Source organism: Leiobunum rupestre, chromosome 10 (assembly GCF_980474605.1).
Source record: "Leiobunum rupestre chromosome 10, qqLeiRupe1.1.hap1, whole genome shotgun sequence".
Taxonomy (NCBI): domain Eukaryota; kingdom Metazoa; phylum Arthropoda; class Arachnida; order Opiliones; family Sclerosomatidae; genus Leiobunum; species Leiobunum rupestre.
In genome coordinates this window covers 40,337,477-40,352,236 of record NC_143393.1, presented here as the reverse complement: position 1 = coordinate 40,352,236, position 14,760 = coordinate 40,337,477, and the positions used below count along the sequence as shown (strand labels likewise).

At 40.9% G+C, this 14,760-nt stretch overlaps 31 non-coding genes across 31 annotated transcripts; all 31 read left to right on the top strand.

Moving 5' to 3' along the window:
- Positions 1-215: 215 nt before the first annotated feature.
- TRNAL-AAG (transfer RNA leucine (anticodon AAG)) lies at positions 216-297 on the top strand. Its single transcript has one exon. It is a non-coding gene; the product is annotated as a tRNA-Leu (tRNA).
- Positions 298-515: 218 nt separating this feature from the next.
- TRNAL-AAG (transfer RNA leucine (anticodon AAG)) lies at positions 516-597 on the top strand. The gene has a single exon. It is a non-coding gene; the product is annotated as a tRNA-Leu (tRNA).
- Positions 598-814: 217 nt separating this feature from the next.
- TRNAL-AAG (transfer RNA leucine (anticodon AAG)) lies at positions 815-896 on the top strand. Its single transcript has one exon. It is a non-coding gene; the product is annotated as a tRNA-Leu (tRNA).
- Positions 897-965: 69 nt separating this feature from the next.
- TRNAL-AAG (transfer RNA leucine (anticodon AAG)) lies at positions 966-1,047 on the top strand. The gene has a single exon. It is a non-coding gene; the product is annotated as a tRNA-Leu (tRNA).
- Positions 1,048-1,115: 68 nt separating this feature from the next.
- TRNAL-AAG (transfer RNA leucine (anticodon AAG)) lies at positions 1,116-1,197 on the top strand. The gene has a single exon. It is a non-coding gene; the product is annotated as a tRNA-Leu (tRNA).
- A 68-nt stretch (positions 1,198-1,265) lies between these two features.
- On the top strand, positions 1,266-1,347 carry TRNAL-AAG (transfer RNA leucine (anticodon AAG)). Its single transcript has one exon. It is a non-coding gene; the product is annotated as a tRNA-Leu (tRNA).
- A 68-nt stretch (positions 1,348-1,415) lies between these two features.
- On the top strand, positions 1,416-1,497 carry TRNAL-UAG (transfer RNA leucine (anticodon UAG)). The gene has a single exon. It is a non-coding gene; the product is annotated as a tRNA-Leu (tRNA).
- Positions 1,498-1,564: 67 nt separating this feature from the next.
- Positions 1,565-1,646, top strand: TRNAL-AAG (transfer RNA leucine (anticodon AAG)). Its single transcript has one exon. It is a non-coding gene; the product is annotated as a tRNA-Leu (tRNA).
- Positions 1,647-1,714: 68 nt separating this feature from the next.
- On the top strand, positions 1,715-1,796 carry TRNAL-AAG (transfer RNA leucine (anticodon AAG)). The gene has a single exon. It is a non-coding gene; the product is annotated as a tRNA-Leu (tRNA).
- A 218-nt stretch (positions 1,797-2,014) lies between these two features.
- On the top strand, positions 2,015-2,096 carry TRNAL-AAG (transfer RNA leucine (anticodon AAG)). The gene has a single exon. It is a non-coding gene; the product is annotated as a tRNA-Leu (tRNA).
- A 69-nt stretch (positions 2,097-2,165) lies between these two features.
- On the top strand, positions 2,166-2,247 carry TRNAL-AAG (transfer RNA leucine (anticodon AAG)). Its single transcript has one exon. It is a non-coding gene; the product is annotated as a tRNA-Leu (tRNA).
- Positions 2,248-2,315: 68 nt separating this feature from the next.
- On the top strand, positions 2,316-2,397 carry TRNAL-AAG (transfer RNA leucine (anticodon AAG)). Its single transcript has one exon. It is a non-coding gene; the product is annotated as a tRNA-Leu (tRNA).
- A 68-nt stretch (positions 2,398-2,465) lies between these two features.
- TRNAL-UAG (transfer RNA leucine (anticodon UAG)) lies at positions 2,466-2,547 on the top strand. Its single transcript has one exon. It is a non-coding gene; the product is annotated as a tRNA-Leu (tRNA).
- Positions 2,548-2,616: 69 nt separating this feature from the next.
- TRNAL-AAG (transfer RNA leucine (anticodon AAG)) lies at positions 2,617-2,698 on the top strand. The gene has a single exon. It is a non-coding gene; the product is annotated as a tRNA-Leu (tRNA).
- Positions 2,699-2,766: 68 nt separating this feature from the next.
- On the top strand, positions 2,767-2,848 carry TRNAL-AAG (transfer RNA leucine (anticodon AAG)). Its single transcript has one exon. It is a non-coding gene; the product is annotated as a tRNA-Leu (tRNA).
- A 68-nt stretch (positions 2,849-2,916) lies between these two features.
- On the top strand, positions 2,917-2,998 carry TRNAL-AAG (transfer RNA leucine (anticodon AAG)). Its single transcript has one exon. It is a non-coding gene; the product is annotated as a tRNA-Leu (tRNA).
- Positions 2,999-3,066: 68 nt separating this feature from the next.
- TRNAL-AAG (transfer RNA leucine (anticodon AAG)) lies at positions 3,067-3,148 on the top strand. The gene has a single exon. It is a non-coding gene; the product is annotated as a tRNA-Leu (tRNA).
- A 69-nt stretch (positions 3,149-3,217) lies between these two features.
- On the top strand, positions 3,218-3,299 carry TRNAL-AAG (transfer RNA leucine (anticodon AAG)). Its single transcript has one exon. It is a non-coding gene; the product is annotated as a tRNA-Leu (tRNA).
- A 67-nt stretch (positions 3,300-3,366) lies between these two features.
- Positions 3,367-3,448, top strand: TRNAL-AAG (transfer RNA leucine (anticodon AAG)). The gene has a single exon. It is a non-coding gene; the product is annotated as a tRNA-Leu (tRNA).
- A 69-nt stretch (positions 3,449-3,517) lies between these two features.
- On the top strand, positions 3,518-3,599 carry TRNAL-AAG (transfer RNA leucine (anticodon AAG)). The gene has a single exon. It is a non-coding gene; the product is annotated as a tRNA-Leu (tRNA).
- Positions 3,600-3,816: 217 nt separating this feature from the next.
- TRNAL-AAG (transfer RNA leucine (anticodon AAG)) lies at positions 3,817-3,898 on the top strand. The gene has a single exon. It is a non-coding gene; the product is annotated as a tRNA-Leu (tRNA).
- Positions 3,899-3,967: 69 nt separating this feature from the next.
- On the top strand, positions 3,968-4,049 carry TRNAL-AAG (transfer RNA leucine (anticodon AAG)). The gene has a single exon. It is a non-coding gene; the product is annotated as a tRNA-Leu (tRNA).
- A 68-nt stretch (positions 4,050-4,117) lies between these two features.
- TRNAL-AAG (transfer RNA leucine (anticodon AAG)) lies at positions 4,118-4,199 on the top strand. Its single transcript has one exon. It is a non-coding gene; the product is annotated as a tRNA-Leu (tRNA).
- Positions 4,200-4,267: 68 nt separating this feature from the next.
- Positions 4,268-4,349, top strand: TRNAL-AAG (transfer RNA leucine (anticodon AAG)). Its single transcript has one exon. It is a non-coding gene; the product is annotated as a tRNA-Leu (tRNA).
- Positions 4,350-4,418: 69 nt separating this feature from the next.
- On the top strand, positions 4,419-4,500 carry TRNAL-AAG (transfer RNA leucine (anticodon AAG)). Its single transcript has one exon. It is a non-coding gene; the product is annotated as a tRNA-Leu (tRNA).
- Positions 4,501-4,568: 68 nt separating this feature from the next.
- TRNAL-AAG (transfer RNA leucine (anticodon AAG)) lies at positions 4,569-4,650 on the top strand. Its single transcript has one exon. It is a non-coding gene; the product is annotated as a tRNA-Leu (tRNA).
- Positions 4,651-4,867: 217 nt separating this feature from the next.
- TRNAL-AAG (transfer RNA leucine (anticodon AAG)) lies at positions 4,868-4,949 on the top strand. Its single transcript has one exon. It is a non-coding gene; the product is annotated as a tRNA-Leu (tRNA).
- A 68-nt stretch (positions 4,950-5,017) lies between these two features.
- TRNAL-AAG (transfer RNA leucine (anticodon AAG)) lies at positions 5,018-5,099 on the top strand. Its single transcript has one exon. It is a non-coding gene; the product is annotated as a tRNA-Leu (tRNA).
- Positions 5,100-5,167: 68 nt separating this feature from the next.
- On the top strand, positions 5,168-5,249 carry TRNAL-AAG (transfer RNA leucine (anticodon AAG)). The gene has a single exon. It is a non-coding gene; the product is annotated as a tRNA-Leu (tRNA).
- Positions 5,250-5,317: 68 nt separating this feature from the next.
- Positions 5,318-5,399, top strand: TRNAL-AAG (transfer RNA leucine (anticodon AAG)). The gene has a single exon. It is a non-coding gene; the product is annotated as a tRNA-Leu (tRNA).
- A 68-nt stretch (positions 5,400-5,467) lies between these two features.
- TRNAL-AAG (transfer RNA leucine (anticodon AAG)) lies at positions 5,468-5,549 on the top strand. Its single transcript has one exon. It is a non-coding gene; the product is annotated as a tRNA-Leu (tRNA).
- The last annotated feature ends 9,211 nt before the right edge of the window (positions 5,550-14,760 follow it).

The window sequence follows — 14,760 nt, the reverse complement described above, 5'->3', positions numbered from 1 at the left end:
TTTTTTTCCGTAATTCTCATAAAGGAGACCACTGAAGATCTAGGTTAAATAAAGCTCATATAGAGAGGTAACGTGGCCGAGCGGTCTAAGGCCCTGGGTTAATGCCCCAGTTTTTTCGGAGGCGTGGGTTCGAATCCCACCGTTGCCATTTTTTTTCCGTAATTCTCTTAAAGGAGACCACTGAGGATCTAGGTTAAATAAAGTTCATATAGAGGGGTAACGTGGCCGAGCGGTCTAAGGCGCTGGTTTAAGGTACCAGTCTCTTCGGAGGCGTGGGTTCGAATCCCACCGTTGCCAACTTTTTTTCCGTAATTCTCATAAAGGAGACCACTGAAGATCTAGGTTAAATAAAGCTCATATAGAGAGGTAACGTGGCCGAGCGGTCTAAGGCCCTGGGTTAATGCCCCAGTTTTTTCGGAGGCGTGGGTTCGAATCCCACCGTTGCCAACTTTATTTTCCGTAATTCTCATAAAGGAGACCACTGAGGATCTAGGTTAAATAAAGCTTATAAAGGGGGTAACGTGGCCGAGCGGTCTAAGGCGCTGGTTCAAGGCACCAGTCTCTTCGGAGGCGTGGGTTCGAATCCCACCGTTGCCAACTTTTTTTCCGTAATTCTCATAAAGGAGACCACTGAAGATCTAGGTTAAATAAAGCTCATATAGAGAGGTAACGTGGCCGAGCGGTCTAAGGCCCTGGGTTAATGCCCCAGTTTTTTCGGAGGCGTGGGTTCGAATCCCACCGTTGCCATTTTTTTTCCGTAATTCTCATAAAGGAGACCACTGAGGATCTAGGTTAAATAAAGTTCATATAGAGGGGTGACGTGGCCGAGCGGTCTAAGGCGCTGGTTTAAGGTACCAGTCTCTTCGGAGGCGTGGGTTCGAATCCCACCGTTGCCAACTTTTTTTTCCGTAATTCTCATAAAGGAGACCACTGAAGATCTAGGTTAAATAAAGCTCATATAGAGGGGTAACGTGGCCGAGCGGTCTAAGGCGCTGGTTTAAGGCACCAGTCTCTTCGGAGGCGTGGGTTCGAATCCCACCGTTGCCAACTTTTTTTCCGTAATTCTCATAAAGGAGACCACTGAAGATCTAGGTTAAATAAAGCTCATATAGAGGGGTAACGTGGCCGAGCGGTCTAAGGTGCTGGTTTAAGGCACCAGTCTCTTCGGAGGCGTGGGTTCGAATCCCACCGTTGCCAACTTTTTTTCCGTAATTCTCATAAAGGAGACCACTGAGGATCCAGGTTAAATAAAGCTCAGATAGAGGGGTAACGTGGCCGAGCGGTCTAAGGCGCTGGTTCAAGGCACCAGTCTCTTCGGAGGCGTGGGTTCGAATCCCACCGTTGCCAACTTTTTTTCCGTAATTCTCATAAAGGAGACCACTGAAGATCTAGGTTAAATAAAGTTCATATAGAGGGGTGACGTGGCCGAGCGGTCTAAGGCGCTGGTTTTAGGCACCAGTCTCTTCGGAGGCGTGGGTTCGAATCCCACCGTTGCCAACTTTTTTCCGTTATTCTCATAAAGGAGACCACTGAAGATCTAGGTTAAATAAAGCTCATATAGAGGGGTAACGTGGCCGAGCGGTCTAAGGCGCTGGTTTAAGGCACCAGTCTCTTCGGAGGCGTGGGTTCGAATCCCACCGTTGCCAACTTTTTTTCCGTAATTCTCATAAAGGAGACCACTGAGGATCCAGGTTAAATAAAGCTCATATAGAGGGGTAACGTGGCCGAGCGGTCTAAGGCGCTGGTTTAAGGCACCAGTCTCTTCGGAGGCGTGGGTCCGAATCCCACCGTTGCCAACTTTTTTTTCCGTAATTCTCATAAAGGAGACCACTGAGGATCCAGGTTAAATAAAGCCCATATAGAGGGGTAACGTGGCCGAGCGGTCTAAGGCCCTGGGTTAATGCCCCAGTTTTTTCGGAGGCGTGGGTTCGAATCCCACCGTTGACATTTTTTTTCCGTAATTCTCATAAAGGAGACCACTGAGGATCTAGGTTAAATAAAGTTCATATAGAGGGGTAACGTGGCCGAGCGGTCTAAGGCGCTGGTTTAAGGTACCAGTCTCTTCGGAGGCGTGGGTTCGAATCCCACCGTTGCCAACTTTTTTTTCCGTAATTCTCATAAAGGAGACCACTGAAGATCTAGGTTAAATAAAGCTCATTTAGAGGGGTAACGTGGCCGAGCGGTCTAAGGCGCTGGTTTAAGGCACCAGTCTCTTCGGAGGCGTGGGTTCGAATCCCACCGTTGCCAACTTTATTTTCCGTAATTCTCATAAAGGAGACCACTGAGGATCTAGGTTAAATAAAGCTCATAAAGGGGGTAACGTGGCCGAGCGGTCTAAGGCGCTGGTTCAAGGCACCAGTCTCTTCGGAGGCGTGGGTTCGAATCCCACCGTTGACAACTTTTTTTCCGTAATTCTCATAAAGGAGACCACTGAAGATCTAGGTTAAATAAAGTTCATATAGAGGGGTGACGTGGCCGAGCGGTCTAAGGCGCTGGTTTTAGGCACCAGTCTCTTCGGAGGCGTGGGTTCGAATCCCACCGTTGCCAACTTTTTTTTCCGTAATTCTCATAAAGGAGACCACTGAAGATCTAGGTTAAATAAAGCTCATATAGAGTGGTAACGTGGCCGAGCGGTCTAAGGCGCTGGTTTAAGGCACCAGTCTCTTCGGAGGCGTGGGTTCGAATCCCACCGTTGCCAACTTTTTTTCCGTAATTCTCATAAAGGAGACCACTGAAGATCTAGGTTAAATAAAGCTCATATAGAGGGGTAACGTGGCCGAGCGGTCTAAGGCGCTGGTTTAAGGCACCAGTCTCTTCGGAGGCGTGGGTTCGAATCCCACCGTTGCCAACTTTTTTTCCGTAATTCTCATAAAGGAGACCACTGAAGATCTAGGTTAAATAAAGCTCAGATAGATGGGTAACGTGGCCGAGCGGTCTAAGGCGCTGGTTTAAGGCACCAGTCTCTTCGGAGGCGTGGGTTCGAATCCCACCGTTGCCAACTTTTTTTCCGTAATTCTCATAAAGGAGACCACTGAGGATCCAGGTTAAATAAAGCTCATATAGAGGGGTAACGTGGCCGAGCGGTCTAAGGCGCTGGTTTAAGGCACCAGTCTCTTCGGAGGCGTGGGTCCGAATCCCACCGTTGCCAACTTTTTTTTCCGTAATTCTCATAAAGGAGACCACTGAGGATCCAGGTTAAATAAAGCCCATATAGAGGGGTAACGTGGCCGAGCGGTCTAAGGCGCTGGTTTAAGGCACCAGTCTCTTCGGAGGCGTGGGTTCGAATCCCACCGTTGCCAACTTTTTTCCGTTATTCTCATAAAGGAGACCAATGAGGATCTAGGTTAAATAGGGCTATTAAATAGGGGTAACGTGGCCGAGCGGTCTAAGGCGCTAGTTTAAGGCACCAGTCTCTGCGGAGGCGTGGGTTCGAATCCCACCGTTGCCAACTTTTTTTTCCGTATTTCTCATAAAGGAGACCACTGAGGATCTAGGTTAAATAAAGCTTATATAGAGGGGTAAAGTGGCCGAGCGGTCTAAGGCGCTGGTTTAAGGCACCAGTCTCTTCGGAAGCGTGGGTTCGAATCCCACCGTTGCCAACTTTTTTTCCGTAATTCTCATAAATTAGACCACTGAAGATCTAGGTTAAATAAAGCTCATATAGAGAGGTAACGTGGCCGAGCGGTCTAAGGCCCTGGGTTAATGCCCCAGTTTTTTCGGAGGCGTGGGTTCGAATCCCACCGTTGACATTTTTTTTCCGTAATTCTCATAAAGGAGACCACTGAGGATCTAGGTTAAATAAAGTTCATATAGAGGGGTAACGTGGCCGAGCGGTCTAAGGCGCTGGTTTAAGGTACCAGTCTCTTCGGAGGCGTGGGTTCGAATCCCACCGTTGCCAACTTTTTTTTCCGTAATTCTCATAAAGGAGACCACTGAAGATCTAGGTTAAATAAAGCTCATTTAGAGGGGTAACGTGGCCGAGCGGTCTAAGGCGCTGGTTTAAGGCACCAGTCTCTTCGGAGGCGTGGGTTCGAATCCCACCGTTGCCAACTTTATTTTCCGTAATTCTCATAAAGGAGACCACTGAGGATCTAGGTTAAATAAAGCTCATAAAGGGGGTAACGTGGCCGAGCGGTCTAAGGCGCTGGTTCAAGGCACCAGTCTCTTCGGAGGCGTGGGTTCGAATCCCACCGTTGCCAACTTTTTTTCCGTAATTCTCATAAAGGAGACCACTGAAGATCTAGGTTAAATAAAGCTCAGATAGAGGGGTAACGTGGCCGAGCGGTCTAAGGCGCTGGTTTAAGGCACCAGTCTCTTCGGAGGCGTGGGTTCGAATCCCACCGTTGCCAACTTTTTTTTCCGTAATTCTCATAAAGGAGACCACTGAAGATCTAGGTTAAATAAAGCTCATTTAGAGGGGTAACGTGGCCGAGCGGTCTAAGGCGCTGGTTTAAGGCACCAGTCTCTTCGGAGGCGTGGGTTCGAATCCCACCGTTGCCAACTTTATTTTCCGTAATTCTCATAAAGGAGACCACTGAGAATCTAGGTTAAATAAAGCTCATAAAGGGGGTAACGTGGCCGAGCGGTCTAAGGCGCTGGTTCAAGGCACCAGTCTCTTCGGAGGCGTGGGTTCGAATCCCACCGTTGCCAACTTTTTTTCCGTAATTCTCATAAAGGAGACCACTGAAGATCTAGGTTAAATAAAGCTCATATAGAGAGGTAACGTGGCCGAGCGGTCTAAGGCCCTGGGTTAATGCCCCAGTTTTTTCGGAGGCGTGGGTTCGAATCCCACCGTTGCCATTTTTTTTCCGTAATTCTCATAAAGGAGACCACTGAAGATCTAGGTTAAATAAAGCTCATATAGAGGGGTAACGTGGCCGAGCGGTCTAAGGCGCTGGTTTAAGGCACCAGTCTCTTCGGAGGCGTGGGTTCGAATCCCACCGTTGCCAACTTTTTTTCCGTAATTCTCATAAAGGAGACCACTGATGATCTAGGTTAAATAAAGCTCATATAGAGGGGTAACGTGGCCGAGCGGTCTAAGGCGCTGGTTTAAGGCACCAGTCTCTTCGGAGGCGTGGGTTCGAATCCCACCGTTGCCAACTTTTTTTCCGTAATTCTCATAAAGGAGACCACTGAAGATCTAGGTTAAATAAAGCTCAGATAGAGGGGTAACGTGGCCGAGCGGTCTAAGGCGCTGGTTTAAGGCACCAGTCTCTTCGGAGGCGTGGGTTCGAATCCCACCGTTGCCAACTTTATTTTCCGTAATTCTCATAAAGGAGACCACTGAGGATCTAGGTTAAATAAAGCTCATAAAGGGGGTAACGTGGCCGAGCGGTCTAAGGCGCTGGTTCAAGGCACCAGTCTCTTCGGAGGCGTGGGTTCGAATCCCACCGTTGCCAACTTTTTTTCCGTAATTCTCATAAAGGAGACCACTGAAGATCTAGGTTAAATAAAGCTCAGATAGAGGGGTAACGTGGCCGAGCGGTCTAAGGCGCTGGTTTAAGGCACCAGTCTCTTCGGAGGCGTGGGTTCGAATCCCACCGTTGCCAACTTTTTTTTCCGTAATTCTCATAAAGGAGACCACTTAGGATCTAGGTTAAAAAAAAGCTCATATAGAGGAGTAACTTTACCGAGAGGACTAAGGCGCTGGTTTAAGGCACCAGTCTATACCGAGGCGTAGGTTATGACAGGCTTAAGGGGAATTAATGCCTTCAAAAGTTGCTTGATGACTTAGACCTAGGGTGGTGCCTTGGGTAATAGCATAGCTGATTATTATTAAATGTTTAGTCCCCGCTTAATTTTAAATAATGATTATCAAAAATATTTCACCAATACTCATTCTTAGGTGTTCGGAGTTAGATAGTTAGGTTTAGGAGTTAGCCAAATTTGTTCGCAATTAGCCAGAAAAATTACCTTTGCCAAAATTGAGTTTGGCTAACTTAAAAAGTTGAAAAATGTTTAAAATGTGTTGTCAGAATACTTTTTCTCTACGTTTGCAAATAACGAAGTTATCCAAGTATTGGTAAAATATGTTCAGAGCTGCCTCCTCTGTTCCAAGTTGACATTCGCTATATTCTTGGAAAAATTAAGATTGCGCCATATCTAAAGAGGGTTTAAAATCATAATCCAGGGTGAAAATGTGGCTTAAGAGTCATATTCCATATTGCAAGAATAATAAAATTTCTCGCTTTATTGAAACGGAAGTTATTTAAAGCAAGTGTCGGCTTTTTTTCAACAGATGCTGAAGGTACATTTTGACCCAAAAGGCGGGACATAAATTTACCCCTCGCGTTGATTAGCTCGTTTGTAATTTTGACAATACCTTAAATTATAATATTTTTTTACAATATATTTTATATGTGATATATAATTTAAGTTGAAAACCACTAACAAGGAGACATCCCGAGGAGTTTTCCCAGATTGTTTTCAAACTCGGGGGTTGAGTAGACCTTCATGTACCTTGAAAGCTTCTAAAGAGAAAAGCTTCAATCGCCATTCGTTTTGCCATGGCAACCAAATATGTTTTTCACAACTCAAGTTTCAACTTTCTCTTCGTAAAATAGGATGGGAAAATCATTGATTGTAAGGGTCCCTTTAACATTTTCAAGAAATAAAAAAAATTAAATTTTGGCAAAACAATTGGGTAAAATTGATAAAGTTTGGTAAAATCAATAAAATATCAGTAAAATCGTGGGGGTTTACAAGCCGTGATATTGCCATGCTATTTTACGCAGAGAAAGTCTAAACTTGAGTAGTGAAAAACATTTTTGGTTGCCATGGCAAAACGAATGGCCCTTGAAACTTTTCCCTTTAGGAGCTTTCAAAATACATGAAGGTCTACTTAACCCGGAGTTTGAAAATAATCGGGGATAAACACCTTGGGATTGTCTCCTTGTAAGTAGAGTATAAGTTGCCAATTATAATACTCTACAATGGTTTTCTGACGACTTTATTGTTTTGCTATTTTGAATTTTTCGAAGAATCGGATAGATTCATTGCCAATTTGCCATCTCTACTAACAAAGGCCTTATCATAATACAGGTGGCAATGATAGAGCCGAACTTGCTTTAAGTATTTATAAAAAGTGTTCCATATTACCCGTCCCTATCCTACATAGAAAGTTTTAATAAAATTTAGTGTTGTAAGTCGGAAAATTTTCCGGAAAATGACCGAGGCCTTTTTTCCGAAAAAAAGTTTTCATTCCAAATTTAAATAAAGCGGCATTTTCGCCTCATTTTTTCGAATCTAAAAGTAAAACTAAACCTCTAGACTAGTTTAAACTGATAAACAATGTAACACTATTAATGTTTTGTAGTATGTTTACTAATATTAGACATTTTATATCGATAAAAATTTAAAAACTCTTAAAAAGTAATTTATGTTTCAATTTTTTAATTTTTCGGATTTGCGGAAAATTTTCCAGAATATTTCCTGGAAATTTTTCCGCATTTTATTTTTCCGTAAAATTAACAACACTAATAAAATTCGTAAAAATCATCAGTAAAATATATTTTCTTTACTAGGGTTAAATCTAGTTCAATCTTAATTCCAAATCATTCAAACAAGAACTTTCATATTTCACGTCGCCTAACGTTCGGCCTTAAATGTCTAAGGTCATGTGTTTATGAACAAAATTTCCGCTGGGTCAATACCTAAGCCTTCTAAGAAAAATATATGTAATATAAGTAATTAATTAGGAGATTAAACGTGAACGTGTGAACTTTGCGGGAGCTTCTAGAATAGAAAATTTCAATCTGATTTATTTACGAATTGTGTCGCTTGTTACATTTTAATAAACCGCCGCCGAATCCATTCTAGAAGACGCCCTTTTATTAAACATTAAAAAATATCCCACCCACGCTCGAGTTAAAGGTTCACAAAGGTGTAGAATAACGTTCTTTAGAAAACTGAATTATTCATCAGGGCGCCCACTAAACCGAATCTACGATGCCAAAGAAGGAGTAAACCCCTCCCATACAATCATAAGTAACATAATCTTAAGTAAGTAAGACAAGGCTTTTTACCAGGTTCTAATTTTCCACTAACAACATAAATAACAGAAAAAAAAAGGTATGACACGTTTTATTTCCTCATTTTAATTTTCTACTAATAGCATAAGTAACGTATAATTTAAGTATAACACTTTCCTTTCTTCCGACGCTCATTTTCTACTATTTGCACAAGTATAACATACTAAATGTATTATAATATTATAAGTATGACACTTCTCTTTCTTCCGACGCTCATTTTTTATTGATAGCATAAGTAACTTATACGTATGACACTTTCCATTAACCTGACGCTCATTATCTACTTACAGCATAAGTAATATACTATTATAAGTATAACATTTTGCCATAACCCGACGCTCATTTTCTACTTACAGCATAAGCAATATACTATTATCAGTATGACACTTTTCTTTCTTCCGACGCTCATTTTCTACTTATAGCACAAGTAACTTAATATAATAAGTACGACACTTTCCATTCACACGAACCTCATTTCCCACTAATAACATAAGTAACTTAATATTCATAAATATGACACTTCCTATTATCCCGACACTAATAATTTTAATAATAGTCTTATTCTCCAATGACCATATCAACCTTTAGGTGGCAAAAGACTGAGAAACTATACGCCAAGTTGTTACTAGTCTTTGTAAATTTCAGGTAAAATTGCCCGAGAAATGACCACTCGCGGCTCATTTGAAGTATGAGCCAAAGCTTTTACTTTGGCCTAATATTAATAAATTGTTCAACATAACATAAACATAATGCAATGAAGAATTTGAGACTAAAACGCGTTTTCGCTACAATTCGTCGCTGCCAGTGATTTTGTCAACGAAAAGTAACTTCCGATTACGCAATCACTGCGCGACGGACCATCATTATCCGAAATTGTTCAGAGTCGTACTTATAAGTATTATGTTACTTATGTTAATAGTCTGTTCCTCCATTGTTCATCAAAACGTGGTTAGATTTTCTAGTTTTTGTAAATGGCAAGTAACTTCCCCAGAAATTCAAGACGTCAAAATGTATTACTGAGCAGTCAAGGCTAATTGAAAATGGAAAATAAAATAACAAGAACGCTTACTTTGTCACTAGGGAGCTATTTAATATCGTCGCGCGATGCACCCCCGTGCGTCGTTATTAAATAGGAGTGGAATAGCTCACTAGGGTTCCGTAGCGCCATCTACATCATAGTCGTAGTAAAAATATTCCTCATCATTTAATCTATCTATATTATAAAAACCACTTCGTCGTCGTCGTCGTCGTCGTTCGAGCTTTTGGTTAGTCAGTAAGGAAGGCGAAGGCGGGCCGGCGAAAAAAAACGACCCGCGGAACAGAGGGGAACCAAGACTGCCTTCCGCTTCGTTACTGAGGTGGTTCGACTATCTATTTTCTCAAAATCTGTCGCCCCTGAGAGTTGGGCCGTGTTTGTCCCAACCCGCAATACACCCGAAATTTTCTCTGTTTCCGCCGCGAATTTCGGAGGGGGGATCGTATGGGTGAGTTTCAGCAAAAGTAAATAGGGGGAGAAAGTCTGGCACTTGGATCCAACCGCACGACGTCTTATTGGAGGGGTAAAATTTTTGAACTTCGGAAATGACTTCCCCCTCACCTGTTTACAAAGGTACCGGTTGTACTCCGCCACGATGAAAAATAGTTATCTATAAAATACGTGAATATTAAACTTTTGCTTTCGATAATTTGGTTCCTAAATAAAGTTGATATATGATAGAAACTAAAATGCGACATTTTAAAAATAATTACAGGACTTTTGAAAAGAAATAAACCGTAACTAGAAAAACGCTCACTTAAATCGTGGAGAGCGTGGCGCCATCTAAGAGCAGAGATCGGGACTAATTGGTATATCTACGATGTTGAAATAATAGATATAGCTACGAGCTTTTATTGTTTATTTTACAATTGATATAGTAATTATTAATTAAAATCAACCGTTATCGAAGGAAATAATGGTCAATATTTGACAGAAAGACTATTTGAAATAGCGAGGCGGTGACATGGTTGCCAGGGAATAAAATTCAAAATTTTCATCTTGAGCGCGAACCGGAATACCACAAATGCACTACTTCGCACGTAATGTGCTATCCTTATTGTTTAGAAATATCACGTGATCACTAGCTCTTTAAAAAGGGTATCAAGCATGGTGGAAGGTAAAATCTGAAGGCAGCGATATACTTTCTCCCCCTATTTACTTTTGGTTTCGGTAACGGTGGGGGTTTCGGGGTCGTTCTGATTTGAAAGTCCCAAGGCTCTCTCGGCGTACGTTAGTCCCGTGGCCTTTATGCATCAGCCATTGGATACAGGGGGTTTAAAGGGGTACAGGGGGTTTGGTACGACTGCAAGTTTGAAAAGGGTTCCACTGAAATTCTCGCATTGGAAAGGGGAAGGGGAGTACTACGGAAATTCTCGCATGGAGAAAAGGGGGAGAGGGTACCACGGTAATTATCACATGGGAAAAGCGGAGATGGGGTACCACGGTAATTATCACATGGGCAAAAGGGGGAGGAAGGGCCTTACTGGGGTGGTTCTACTATGGGGAAAAGGGTACCACGGTAATTATCACATGGGAAAAGGGGGAAAGTGGGTACCACGGTAATTATAACATGAGAAAAAAGGGGAAGAACGGTAATTATCACATGGGAAAATGGGGAGTATGATATAACTAGAATCGTTCCCCTGGAGCTCCTTACTTTATACGCTGATGACGCAATTTTGTTATTAGATAGCGTAGCACTAGAACCTCTATTAAAAAAATGTAATGAGCTACTTGCCAAAATAAATTGTTGGTTGGAAAATAATGAGCTATAATAAGCTAAAAACTGAATACATAATTTTTTCAAACATAAATAAAACAATAATAGAGTCAATTTGTAAAATTTATATTAAGGACACCGAACTAAAACGAGGTAAAAAATACAAATATCTGGGAATTTAGTTTGATGAGAAATAAATAAATATAAACTTATTAAGTACATTTAAAAGATTTTTAAAGAACGAAGTTTTAAAGGAGTAGTATATTTGTGTAAAGTTCTTTTGTTCTATATTTATATCTTACATTTTTTTTGTTAGCGCGTTACCTGTTCTTGTTTACTTTTTTTTTAATATATAATCAATTAAATATTTTAAACTATATGATGTACCACAGAGGGCTATAAGTCGCCTGATGACTTGGCCCTCTAATGTATAAATTTAACGTCCTTTTTAATACTTTTTTTTTAATTTGAATTTTGAATTTATCACATGGGGAAAAGGGGGAGGTGGGTACCACGGTAATTATAACATGGGGAAAAAGGGGAGGTAGGGCCTTACTGGGGTGGTTCTACTTTGGGGAAAAGGGTACCATGGAAATTATTGCATGGGAAAAGAGGGAGGGGGCCTTACGGGGGGAGGTCGACTATGGGGTTAAGGGTACCATGGAAATTATCGCATGGGAAAAAAGGGAGTGGGTCTTACTGCGGTGGTTCGACTATGGGGAAACGGGTGCCACGGAAATTATCGCATGGGTAAAAAGGTAGGGAGCCTTACTGCGGTGGTTCAACTATGGGGTAAAGGGTGGCACGGAAACTCTCGCATGGGTAAAAGGGGTAGGGTGCCTTACTGCGGTGGTTCGACTATGGGGTAAAGGGTGGCACAGAAATTATCCCATGGGAAAAAGGGGTTAAGGGGCTTACTGGGGTCCAGTGCCTCGAAACACACAACTAGCTGAGGGCCCGCCTTACAGGCGGGCTTCTCGGTTAGTAAGAATATAAAAAAGAGCGTTCTATAAAATCGGTGTGGTGTGCTTTCCCCCTTTTGAGTTCGGAGGAGGTGAAGGTTTGGCTGGTTTTTTCGTGTTAGAGAAAAATATTTATCTGGCAAACCTGTAAGAAATTGAGAGCAGTCGATTTTTAGGAGTAGCGTAGTTGCTAGCCTAGGCTTCACTAATTTCCGGCTTTCCGCGCCGTTTTTCTTATTTTAAATGATTTTTGTAATAAATGTATGATGGCAAATAAGCAAAATACTAGTCCCAAATCCACGGGTTTCAAAATAAACTTAAGACCATGAAAATATTCTAAACTCCAAACATACTTCAACACCTAGGGTGCCTCCTACAACTCCTAAAAGGTACGTCTCTAAAATATTCATATAAAGACAGGATATAAGCCGAATTCTCTTAAACCAAAGAATAACAAAAGTTGTTAGTCCTTCTGAACTAGCTCTATAGTCTGTATGAAAAGTTTGGCCCGATTTGGGCCGATTTTATAGAACGCTCTATTAACTATTTATCGTCATGAAAATAACCTGGAGGAAAATTTGGCAAAAAAGAGAGTAGGCAGTGTTCTGATCGGGAATTTGTGATTTCGCAAATAACAGACTGTCATTAAAGTGTCATCGAATCAATTTAAAAAATCCGTCTGAACTTCGTACCGAGTCATACCGACCAATCATTATTAAGTAATTATTCGTTCCTAAATGCGGAGACTACTCCCTGAAATTAGTGGTTAGATGTGTTGGTCCTTTGAAGAGAGTATAAAGTTAAGTATTTATGATTGATCAAAGAATGTCACATTTACGCCACAAGGTTTAAAAGAAGCTAAAATATGTTGGCGCTAGTTACGTTAAAACCAGTTTTAGCACGTGTTAGCAGCCGATTTTTCTATTTAATTTATATTCCTCCTTAAAGGGAATATGAATTTCCAAATTTGTGGTGAGTCAACAAATATAAGATATTCGCCACCAGGTTGTAAAAAGCTTATTCTGATTGGCGCTAGTCACGTTAAAACAAGTCTTAGCACGTGTTAGCAGCCGATTTTTCTATTTAATTTATATTCCTCCTTAAAGGGAATATGAATTTTCAAATTTTGAATTGAATCAACAAATTTTACATTTATGCCACAAGGTTTAATAGAAGCTATATCTGATTCGCGCTAGTTACATTTAAACAAATCGTAGAGATTGTTAATCAGTCGATTTTTCGATTTACTTTCTACTCCCTTTAAGTACCATAAGTATATACTAGCTATCTATAAATTAGAATCGTACATAGGCTGTGCGTTAACAGCGATTTCTCCTAATACGTCGAAATCGCGGCGTGTCGCCATCTGATGGCGTAAAATCGAAATAAGAGCTTGCCTGTTAAATCCGGTTTCGTTTCAACGACAGGATTGAAGCTCGTTAAGCCTAAACTTTAAAGCTTTAAACTACGAATATTTTACGACCATACCTGTTTATATGGAAATGAATAAAATATTCTTAGAAAATGTTGACACCTTAGTTGTTCGTTTAAATTTCCCACAAATCAAGGATAAAATTTCGAACAAATCAAGGATAAAATTGCTAGTGTTGTAAGTCGGAAAATTTCCCGCGAAAAATGACCGATGCCTTTTTTCCGGAAAATTTTCGGTATTTTTCCGAAAAAAATAAAAAAGTTCTCATTCCATGATTAGTCTAATATTGTTTGCAAATTTAAATAAAGCGCCATTTTCGCCTCATTGTTTCGAATCTAAAACTAAAACTAAACCTCTAGACTAGCTTAAACTGATTAACAATGTAACACTATTAATGTTTTGTAGTATGTTTACTGATATTAGTCATTTTATACGATAAAAAGTTAAAAACATTAAAAACCCTTAAAAAGTAATTTATGTTTCAATTTTTTTATTTTCCTGATTTGCGGAAAATTTTCCGTATTTAATTTTCCGGAAAATTAACAACACTAAAAATTTCAAACCAGCGTCGTTAGGGCTAGCTCCGCTCTACGTGCGAACTTATGTTGGTCTCGTATCCATGGAGATAGCCGTTTCCGCTATCGACGGAAGTTAAAGAAGCTTAAAAAATAGGGCATAAAATCACCGTCGGGAGTCACGTAAACCGGTTCTGATTTTTTATGGGATAAATCGCTGTTAACGTTAGATCTAGGGCGGATTCTAACTTATAGGGAGCTAGCATATTATAAACTTATGGTCGTACTCATCTTTTAGGTTACTTATAGTACAACCCAAAAGATGGTTTATTATCTATTCAAGAAGATCTGTCCAAAACAAGTACTTGAAACGCGATCATTGTCGGAAGAGTGTTGGCAGTCACGATGTCGATTGGGTCTCCTCAGTTTATGGCTTAATCATCCTAAAAGTTTCTCCAGAGAAAACCCGCGCTGATATTTCTCTTTTCGAAAGATAGAGGGCGTTAGCGATAACGAAATTAGGCCGACTGACGTCAAAGCGGAAAGGCACGCGGACTGTACTCTATTTCTCGCTTTTAGCCAAGTATCGGGTAAGTACGCTGTCATCGAATTGGGACATTTATTCGGAAATGGCGGGAAAAGGGTGTCCGGTCGTTAGCAGTGTCGCCACTTTGATGGTCTTTTCGTGTCGCGCGTGTCCGAGGTACAATAAAACCAATTTATTACAGCGAATTCTTCTTGACGGGCTATAACTGCCTTTTTCTCAGTAGACTTTCTTACAGCTCCCAAAATACCATTTTCGGTGAATTAAAATTTTACAACCGCAACTCGAACTTAAGTCGTCGTCGGCCATAAGTAACAACATAAATATAAAATATTTTTAACATAAGTGTGACACTTATTATTCTTCACACGCAAAAGTTTTACAGACAAAGTACCCGAGGTGTTTATTGCTGATTTTGTTGTATGAGATATTAATTTTCCCAATGCGAGACGTTGCACTACCCATTCGACTTAAAACAAAAAAATCTCCATTTATCCAAACATTGTTACAATTTTACCTAA